The sequence below is a fragment of the Delphinapterus leucas genome, chromosome 20, assembly GCF_059928025.1.
Source record: "Delphinapterus leucas isolate spDelLeu-1000000601 "Yukka" chromosome 20, BTC_Dleu_Yukka2, whole genome shotgun sequence".
In the NCBI taxonomy this organism is placed as follows: domain Eukaryota; kingdom Metazoa; phylum Chordata; class Mammalia; order Artiodactyla; family Monodontidae; genus Delphinapterus; species Delphinapterus leucas.
The window spans coordinates 15,266,884-15,277,389 of NC_143148.1; positions in this window are offsets into that span (position 1 = coordinate 15,266,884).

Genomic DNA, 10,506 nt, shown 5'->3' on the forward strand with positions numbered 1-10,506 from the left:
TTCCTATACATACACGTTTATTCCACTTTAGTAAGATGAGAAAATGTTTATATTCAGCTTTTTATAGTGTATGTGAAATTATAGAAAAAGCATTATTTTCTTAAACGTATATGTGTGTGTATATATATACAACTTTGATTTGTTAAGATGTAGGAAATGTCTGTTTGCATTTAGTGTCTCACAGTATATGTTTATATGCAGTTTTTTTTAGTATGTCTGAAATCCAGGAAAAGTAGTAGTTTCCTGAATATAGTAAGAACCAAGAAAAAACTAATTAAAGAGCTACACCATATAATTCCTCTAGTACTAGAGTAGATAAAATCTAAGTCTTTAAGATATAAAGAGTATCAGCTATGAGGCTAACACAACCCCTATACCAGATTTGGAAAAGGACAGCATCCAGCTCAAATCAGCTATAAAAACAATCCATTGTACTCAATGGAATATGAGTATTCCAATTAAAATAGCAAGTCAAATCTAGCAGCCTATTAAAAGAAAACAGAGGGGTGGTTTTGTCTAGAATAAAATGGTTCATGACCTGATCTGTCAGACTGTAAAAAATGTGATGTATAAATGTAGTGTTTGCACGTTGAAAACTAGACGCTAAAACAACTTATCCACTGAAAGTAGTAAACTGTTAGCAGCATATGCATATTCAACTGCTGTGAGGTCACTGCATTGCCCTCTTAATCCCACCTCATGGGGTGTAGTCAGTCACAGCGTTTGGAACAATCACCATCCGGTGTATTCCACCTTTGACCCACACTTCAGAAAAATATTACGTACTAAGTTTAATGTAAACATGTATTATGTGACAGATTAACTCGGTCATAGCTAAATATCAATCAACCCATTGGAGGACAATTTATAACAAAAATTTGAGCATTTTTTTTAAAGAGGGAAATGATTACTAAATTTTATCTATACTTTCTCTACAATTTCTAACATTTTTTGAGTTATAATAAATGTTATAGTTATAATGAATGTCAAGAAATGATTCTCTGTAGACTGGAGGTTGCCAAGGGGGAGGGGGATGGGAGAGGGGTGGATTGGACGTTTGGGATTAGCAGATGCAAACTGGTATATATAGAATGGATAACAACAAGGTCCTACCGTATAGCACAGGGAACTATATTCAATATCCTGTGATAAACCATAATGGAAAAGAATATGAAAAAATATATGTATAACTGAGTCACTTTACAGCATTAATTAACACAACATTGTAATTGAACTATACTTCAATAAATTTTAAAAAGAAATGATTCTGATTTTTTGCCCATGTATACATATTTCTATTTTCAAGATTTGAGAGTTCTATTCCAAATTTATGTAACATGTTTTGCCAAAAATGAGATATACTGCAAAGGTTTAAACAAAACAGAAAAAAGAACTATCTGTACCTATTTTCTGAAGTGCCAACATCAAAAGCTTTTCATCCTTTTCTCCATACCCTCTCATACCCACATTGGAGCTTTATTTTCGTAATGGGAGTTATGGCTGGGAGTAGTGTAGTTTGAATGGGATTGTGCTGACACATTGAAATATAGCCTCCTTTTCTCACTTGATAACATACCAGTGGACTTCCTTCCAATCAAAACCTACAGATGTAACTAGTTAGCTTTAAATGATTACATAGAAAAAGCACATTAAAAAATGCCCAACATCACTAATTATTAGAGAAATGCAAATCAAAACCACAAGTACCATCTCACACCATTCAGAATGGCCATCATCAGAAAGTCTACAAACAGTGCTGGAGAGGGTGTGGAGAAAAGGGAACCCTCCTACGCTGTTGGTGGGAATGTAAATTGGTACAAACATGATGGAGAACAGTATGGAGGTTCCTTAAAAAACTAAAAGTAGGGGCTTCCCTGGTGGCGCAGTGGTTGAGAGTACACCTGCCGATGCAGGGGACATGGGTTCATGCCCCAGTCCGGGAGGATCCCACATGCCGTGGAGCGGCTGGGCCCGTGAGCCATGGCCGCTGGGCCTGTGCGTCCGGAGCCTGTGCTCTGCAAGGGGAGAGGCCACAGCAGTGAGAGCCCCACGTACCGCAAAAACTAACAAACAAAAAAACCTAAAAATAGAACTACCATATGATCCATCAAGCCCACTCCTGGGCATGTATCTGGAGAAAACCATAATTTGGAACATTACATGCACCCCAGTGTTCATTGCAGTGCTACTTATAATAGCCAGGACATGGAAACAACCTAAATGTCCATCAACAGAGCAATGGAGGAAAAAGATGTGGTATATTTATACAATGGGATAATACTCAGCCATAAAAAAGAATGAAATTGGGCTTCCCTGGTGGCGCAGTGGTTGAGAGTCTGCCTGCCGATGCAGGGGACACGGGTTCGTGCCCGGTCCGGGAAGATCCCACATGCCGCGGAGCGGCTGGGCCCGTGGGCCATGGCCGCTGAGCCTGCGCGTTTGGAGCCTGTGCTCCGCAACGGGAGAGGTCACAGCAGTGAGAGGCCCGCGTACCGCAAAAAAAAAAAAGAATGAAATTATGCCATTTGCAGCCACATGGATGAGATCATACTAAGTGAAGTCAGAGAAAGATAAATATATGATATCACATATGTGGAACCTAAAAAAAAATGATACAAATGAACTTATTTACAAAACAGAAACAGACTGAGATTTCAAAAACAAACTTATAGTTACCAAAGGGGAAATGGGGGGGATAAATCAGGAGTTTGGGATTAACATATACACATTATATAAAATAAACAGCAAGGACCTACTGTATAGCACAAAGAACTATACTCAATATTCTGTAATAACCTTTACGGGAAAATGAAAAAGAATGGATATGTATATGTATAACTGAATCACTTTGCTGTACACCTGAAACTGACACATTGTTAATCAACTGTACTCCAATATAAAATAAAAAAAGTTTTAAATGATTACATAATAAAGACAAATCCTATTCTACCAATGAAAGTTCAGGTTTGTTATTTTTACAAATGATTGTACAATTTTACTGCACATGTATTATTTCATGTTGCTTTTTTAATTTCTGGAAGTGGGTAGATTCCTATCAGTTGGATTCCTTGCCTGAGAACATAGATATTTAAAATGTAGTTAATGCCTTATTTTTTTTTAATTTTTTTTATTTTTGGTGAAACTTGCCATTAAACTCTACAGGAATTTATATCTGTTTCCAACCTAATTTCAACCAGGACTGAACTTTTTTTGTTAAATTGGATGAAGAAAAATAATGTGCCTTCAATTTGCATTTTCTTAACTGCCAATGAGGTTGAGCATCTACCATGCCTGAGTCATTTGAATTTTATTTCTGTGAATTGCTTTTTTTAATCTATTCCTTTTAATTAGACTAGCTTTTAAAGCAATTTGTAGAAATTTTGTTAAGGAGATTGTTTTGTCATATATTTTATAGTTTGTTTTCTTAGTCTAGCATGTATCTTCCTTTTTGTGACAAAAAGTCAAACTTCTGTGAAGGCCAGCCAGTAAATATTTTAGGCTTTGTGGTCATGCAGTCTCTACTGCCTTTGTAATATGAAAACACGTAATAAACCAGCGGTTCTCAATCAGAGGTAGTTTTGCTTTCCCTACCCCCACCCCCCAGAGACATTTGGCAATTAGACATTTTTTGGTTATTGCTATGAAGGGGAGTGCTGCTGGCATCTCGGATGTGCTAAACATTCTACCCACCCTCCCCGCCGCCCCCCCCCAACAGAATTATCTGGTCCAGAAAGTCAGTGGTGCTGAAGCTGAGAAATCCTGACCTGTAAGCAAGTGGGCATGGCTGTGTTCCAATAAAACTGTATTCAGAAAAACAACAAGCCACATTTGGCCTACAGGTTGTCATTTGTTGACGCCTGTTTTAAATTCTTTTTGCTATATGAGATCTCGTTTTCTGGTTTTGTTCCTGAATTTTCATCTCATTTTTTCCAAATTTTCTTCCATTTTATTTTATGCTTTTAAATCTTCTTGACTAAATAAAATACAAAACAATAGCAACTACGGCCTAATAATTAGGCCTCTTATTGTTTTGTTTTAAAAATGTTTTTATTTATTTTTGGCTGTTTTGGGTGTTCGCTGCACAGGCTTTCTCTAGTTGAGGCGAGTGGGGCCTACTCTGTTGCGGTGCACGGGCTTCTCATTGCAGTGGCTTCTCTTGTTGCAGAGCACAGGCTGTAGGCTCACAGGCTTCAGTAGTTGCGGCACGCAGGCTCAGTTGTTGTGGCTCGCGGGCTCTAGAGCACAGTCTCAGTAGTTGTGGCACACGGGCTTAGTTGCTCTGCAGCATGTGGGATCTTCCCGGACCAGGGCTCGAACCCCTCTCCCCTGCATTGGCAGGCAGGTTCTTAACCACTGCGCCATCAGGGAAGTCTCCCTCATTGTTTCTGATTAAAATTTTATAAATCATCTCAGAAATAGGTCAAGTCTTTTCCCTTTGGTCCTGCTTTTCCCCCTGGGTCTGTAGAAGCAATAGAAAACCAACACTTGGTGTACACATAGAAACACATGGTATGAGGTACCACTTAAGTAACACAAGCAGTGATACATCTGTAATTTTCTTTATTGACAGTATTTTAGTAGGATCTAAAACTATTGAAAAATACTGATCTAATTCTTTTACTTGCTGTTGTATTTTTATGCATTTATCAGTCTCTTTACCGATAAAATATAGAAAAACAATTGCAGATAAAAATCCATTCTATTCTAAGCAGCAATGGATTTAATAAGAGGTATTTTGTAATTTGAAGAATTTTCAGGAAGCCAAGGAATCGGGCCTTTGGAGTGCACCATCCAGAAAAAAGTAGTAAGAATGAGGCCCAAATATAGCACAGATGCGCTGATAAAGGCTCAGATACACTGTTCCTTGAACAGTACTTGGATGGCACTGTGTTTAAGGAAAAGTGCTGCTGCTACTTACTGCATATCACCTATTGTTCTATGGAATGGATGCTAGAAACTTCCATAGCTGCCTCAGGAGAACCAGTCACTCCTGCCACTGTGGGTCCTACCCCCGGATATGCTGCCACCACCTCATTATACTCATGTCTTCCACCTCCAGTGTTCAGCTAGTGCCTGCTAGAAGCTGGGGAGTTGCATGCCAGCTCCCAGCTACAGTGGGGTCCAGGTGAAGCCTGTGAATTGTAATGAGTAATCACAACTTGGGGGATGACAAGGCAGATTCATTCTTATTTAACACTGTCTCTTTAAATTTGGTAGAACAAGTACTTTCTCCGGCCCCAGATAAAATCATGGGCAGACCATGTATAGAAAGCAAAACCTTTGTTTTTAATTAATTTATTATTTTTTTTTAACAGTAGGTCCTTGTTGGTTATCTATTTTAAACATAGCAGTGTGTACATGTTAATCCCAAACTCCCAATCTATCCCTCCTCCCCACCCTTTCTCTGACTTACTTAAGCATCGTTTACAGGTGGGCTTCTCCCTTCCCTTACCTCAGGCATGTTGGAGGGTGGGTAAGATGGCAGCTGAGAAAGAGACTGGAAAGGCAGAAGCCATCCATGTCGTTTTTTTCCTCATCTCCCAGCTGTCCTAGTTTCTGATTGTTTCCTTTATGGAGCTTAAGTATTGGAGAGAGAGTCAAGTTCCTATTTGCATGATAATGGTGATCCTGCCACACTGCTCCCTGCACTTGCTGGCTTTCTGCTGGGGTGCTTTAAGTTCTTTGCAGGCCCTCAGCATATAAAACTGATGACCTATTCAATACTCTTTTTGCATTCCTTTTTTTTAAAAAAAATACACCTTTATTTTATTTCTTGGCCGTGCCGTGTGGCATGCAGGATCTTAGTTCCCCTACCAGGGATCGAACCAGTGCCCCCTGTGCAGAGTCTTAACCACTGGACACCCAGGGAAGTCCTGCATTCCTTTTCTGATTTGTGTCTACTTTAGTATTCTCAAGTTTATCTTTTTCTAAATATTTTTTCTTAGCTGTTAATGTGATGGATTACTCAATTTGAGTCTGTTAAGGGTTCCCTCATGATTAAGTTCAGAATATGCATCTTTGCTTTTATGAATTTTTGACAAACACTAATCTCTCTTCAGACATTATGTGAAGGAATACATGATGCGACTATCTTATTATTGGTGATGGTAACTTAATCACCTGATTAAGGTGATGTTTTCCAGGTTTCTCCACTGGAAAGAATATCTTTCCCTTTGTAGTTAATATGTAATATGTGGGGAGATGCTTTTACATTATTAAAATAATTGTTTTCCATTAAAGGTTTAATATCCATTGATGATTCTTCATTGAATCATTACTATGATGGTCATATCCTATGATTCTAATCCTTTTGAGATTTGTTGAAATTTGTTTTATGGCTCAGAATATTCTCAATTTGTATAAAAGTTCTGTGCTTGCTTTAAAAAATGCCCATCCATCGAATCACTATTCATGAGCTTCTCAGGCTGCTTCTAAAAGTTTGTACCAAGAATCATCAGTTCAACAAATTAATGTGCAAGGTGTTTAGAACAGATCCGAATTGACCTGTTAACTGTTGATGAAGATAATACACATACTGTTAGATAAATATTAGCTGCAATTTATTACTAACTTTAACAGTTGTAAATTTTCCATTATTTTATAGTAAATTCATATAATTTCAGCAGTGTTTTATTGTGGAATTGAGTCTTGGTTTCAGGCCTGCTCTCCTAGGAGAGAAATCCAAAGTGGAAATGTGTTCTGTTGGTTAACATTTGAGAGGGAAGCTCCTTTGAGTATGGGTAGAAACCAACAATAACAGTTATGCATAGCCTTGATTGCTTTTAAAAATAACTTAGCACATTACAGAAAACATTGTGACAATTACGGTGAAAGTGTGGCATAAAACCAGGAGGGTCCACATAGGATAACTAAACAAGGAACAGAATGACCAGAGAAGAGACAGACTTGTGATTACATACAGTGCTTATTTCTGCTTTCTCCCTTAAAATGACAGTCAAGTGTAAAATCAAAAGAACAGGGAATTCCCTGGAGGCCCAGTAGTTAGGACTCAGCGCTTTCACTGCGGTAGCCTGGGTTCAGTCCTTGGTCAGGGAACTAAGATCCTGCAAGCCAGGTGGCACAGCCAAAAAAAAAAAAAAAGAGGATGAAGGGGAATTAACAGAAAAAATGACAGATTTTTAGAAGATGGAAAGCATATGAGGACTTCCCTGGTGGCACAGTGGTTAAGAATCCGCCTGCCAATGCAGGGGACACGGGTTCGAGTCCTTGTCTGGGAAGATCCCACATGCCACAGAGCAACTAAGCCTGTGTGCCACAACTACTGAGCCTGTGCTCTAGAGCCTGCGAACCACAACTACTGAGCCCACGTGCTACAACTACTGAAGCTCGCATGCCTACAGCCTGTGCTCCGCAACAAGAGAAGCCATCACAGTGAGAAGCCTGCACACCACAACGAAGACCCAATGCAGCCAAAAATAAATAACTAAATAAATTTATTAAAAAAAAAAAAGAAAACATATGGGAGAATATCAATTGATACCACAAGCTTGGGAGCTTAATGAAGAAGTCTTGAAGAGAAATTCGAAGTGAGATTTTGTACCGCAAAATACCAGAAAGGCCTCCAGCAGTCCCATGGCAGCAATAGTGGTGACAGCAGAGGCAGTTGGGACAATGCCAAAAATTTAAAGGGAGGAAAACCTTTCTCTCTGACCAGAGGAACTGTGTTTCCAAAAACATGTGGGGGATCCTGTTGCTTTCTTTATATCTGTTTACTGCGTGGCCCTAGAGGTTCACAAGAAATGCATGGTAGAACAGAAAAGCAAGTTGTCTCACCTACCAGAGGACAGGGAGGAGGGAGGGGGTCTCTGGGTAAAAAATATCCAAATGAAAATTTTAGAACTGAAAAATATAACTCATAGTTCACCATATGGGCTCAATATCAGAATGAAGGTGATAGAGGAAAGATTAAGTGAAGCTGATTAACAAAACTAATCTGTTTAACAGAAGAAAAAAGATCAGGAACTTCTGGTTTTGGTGCTGAGATTTAAAGTGCTTGGACTTCATCACTCCCATCTCAAAACAAGAAAAAGCTGGACGAATTAAAAAACAAAACTTCTCTTGGGCACATCAGAAAACAGGTTGCAGGGCAATCCACTATCCTGAAATCTAGAGAGATGGGCAAACTCAGACACGGTCAAGATCCGTTTATACCTGCATCAGAGCAGACTTCAGAACAAACATTATCAGGATTAAAGAGGGGCACAACATAATGATAAAGAGGCAATTTCCAAGAAGATAATCCTAAATGTATGTACTTGACAACAGAACATCAAAGTACATGAGGCAAAAACTGATAGAACTGAAAGGAGAAATAGACACATCCACTAGTTACAGTTGTAGAATTCTCTCTCCTGTCCGTAACTGATAGATCAAACAGGTAGAAAATCAGTAACGATACGGTTGACCTTAACAGCATTACTGTCAATTCAGCATGATTGAATTCATTTTTTTAGTTTTGAGTTTTTTGTTTTATTGAGCTGACATACAGCACAAGCTTAAAGTGTACAACGTAGTGACTTGACATACTATCTTGTGCAATGATTACCCCAATAAGGTCAGTTAAATTCATCACCTCGTATAGGTATCAAAAAAATTTTTTCCTTGTGAACACTTTTAAGATTTACTCTTAGCAATTTCCAAATGTACAAGACAGCAATGTTAACTATAATCATGTCGTACATTACATGCCCAATGTATTTATCTTATAATTGGAAGTTTGTACCTTTATAGTATACTCCATCCAACAATAGAATATACATTCCTGTGCTCCCATGGAACATTCACCAAGTTAGACTACATTACTGGCCATAAGACACACCTTAACAAATTTAAAGTAGAAATCATACAAATATATTCTCAGACCTCAATGGAATTAAACTAGGAATTGGAAAGATAGCTGGAAAAATCTCCAAATACATGGAAATTTAACACAGTTCTTTATAACAGATGGATGAAAGAAGTCTCGAGACATTTTTAATATTTTAAACTAAAAAGAAATAAATAAAACTGTAATAGGCTGAAAAATGTACTCCCCTCAATAATATCCACATCCTAATCCCTAAACCTGTGATTGTTACATTATTTGGGAAAAGTGTCTTTGTAGATATAATTAAGTTACAGATCTTGAAATGGAGAGATTATTCTGGTTTACCTGATTGGGCCCTAAAAAGGAGGAAGAGGGAGATTTGACACACACAGAAGAAAAGGTAATGTGAAGACACAGCCAAGGTGTATCTGAAGATGTCAGTTCCGAGGGCTAAAGTGAAATCACCCAAAGGAATTACAGCAATTACCAGAAGCTGGAAAAGGCAAGGAATGGATCTTCTCCTAGAACCCCGGGAGGAAGCATGACACATGAATCCTTGATTTCAGCCCAGTTATTCTGATTTCAGACTTCTAGCCTCCAGAACTGAGAGAGAATAAGTTACTGTTTTTTTAAGCCATTGAGTGCATGGTAATAAGTGAAAACGGTGCTTAGAGGGAAATTTATAGCATCACATGCATATGTTAGAGAAGTAAGATATAGACTCAAGAACCTAAGCTTCTACCATAGGAAAGTAGAGAAGAGTAACTTCAGCCTAAAGCAAGTAAGAGAAAAAAGAAGTTTAGAGCAGAAATCATTGAAATTTAAAACAGAATAGAGGAAATCAATGAAAGCAAAATTTTAGAAAAGATTAATAAAATTGATAAATCTCTAGCCAAGGTAAAAGAAAAAGAAAATGCCAATCACCAATATCAGAAATGAAAGAGGGGTCATCAGTACTGATCCCATATACATTAAAAGAATAATATGGGGGGTTTCCCTGGTGGCACAGTGATCGAGAGTCTGCCTGCCGATGCAGGGGACACGGATTCGTGCCCCAGACTGGGAAGATCCCACATGCCGCAGAGCGGCTGGGCCCGTGAGCCATGGCCGCTGAGCCTGCGCGTCCAGAGCCTGTGCTCCGCAACGGGAGAGGCCACAGCAGTGAGAGGCCTGCGTACCGCAAAAAAAAAAAAAAAAAAATGAATAATATGGGAATATTATAAACAATTCTACAACTTTGATAATTTAGATGAAATGGACCAATTCCTTGAAGACACAAACTACCAAAACTCACACAAGGAGAAATAGATAACCAAGTAGCCCTTTATTTTGAAGAAATTGAATCAATAATTAATAACCCCCCAAGAAGAAAGACAAGGCACAGATGGTTTCAACAGTGAGTGCTATTAAACATTTAAGGAAGAAATGAAACCAGTTTCCACAATCTCTTCCAGATAGTGGAAGCAAGAGAGAACACTAATAATTCATTCTATGAGGCCAGCATTATCTTAATACCAAAACCAGATAAAATTTATAAGAAAACTACAGACCAATCTCTCTCATCAATACAGATGCAAAAATTCTCACAAAAATATTAGCAAATCAAATTCAACAATATATTAAAAGAATTATACACCACGATCAAGTGGGATTTATTCCAGCTATTCAAGGCTATCAAC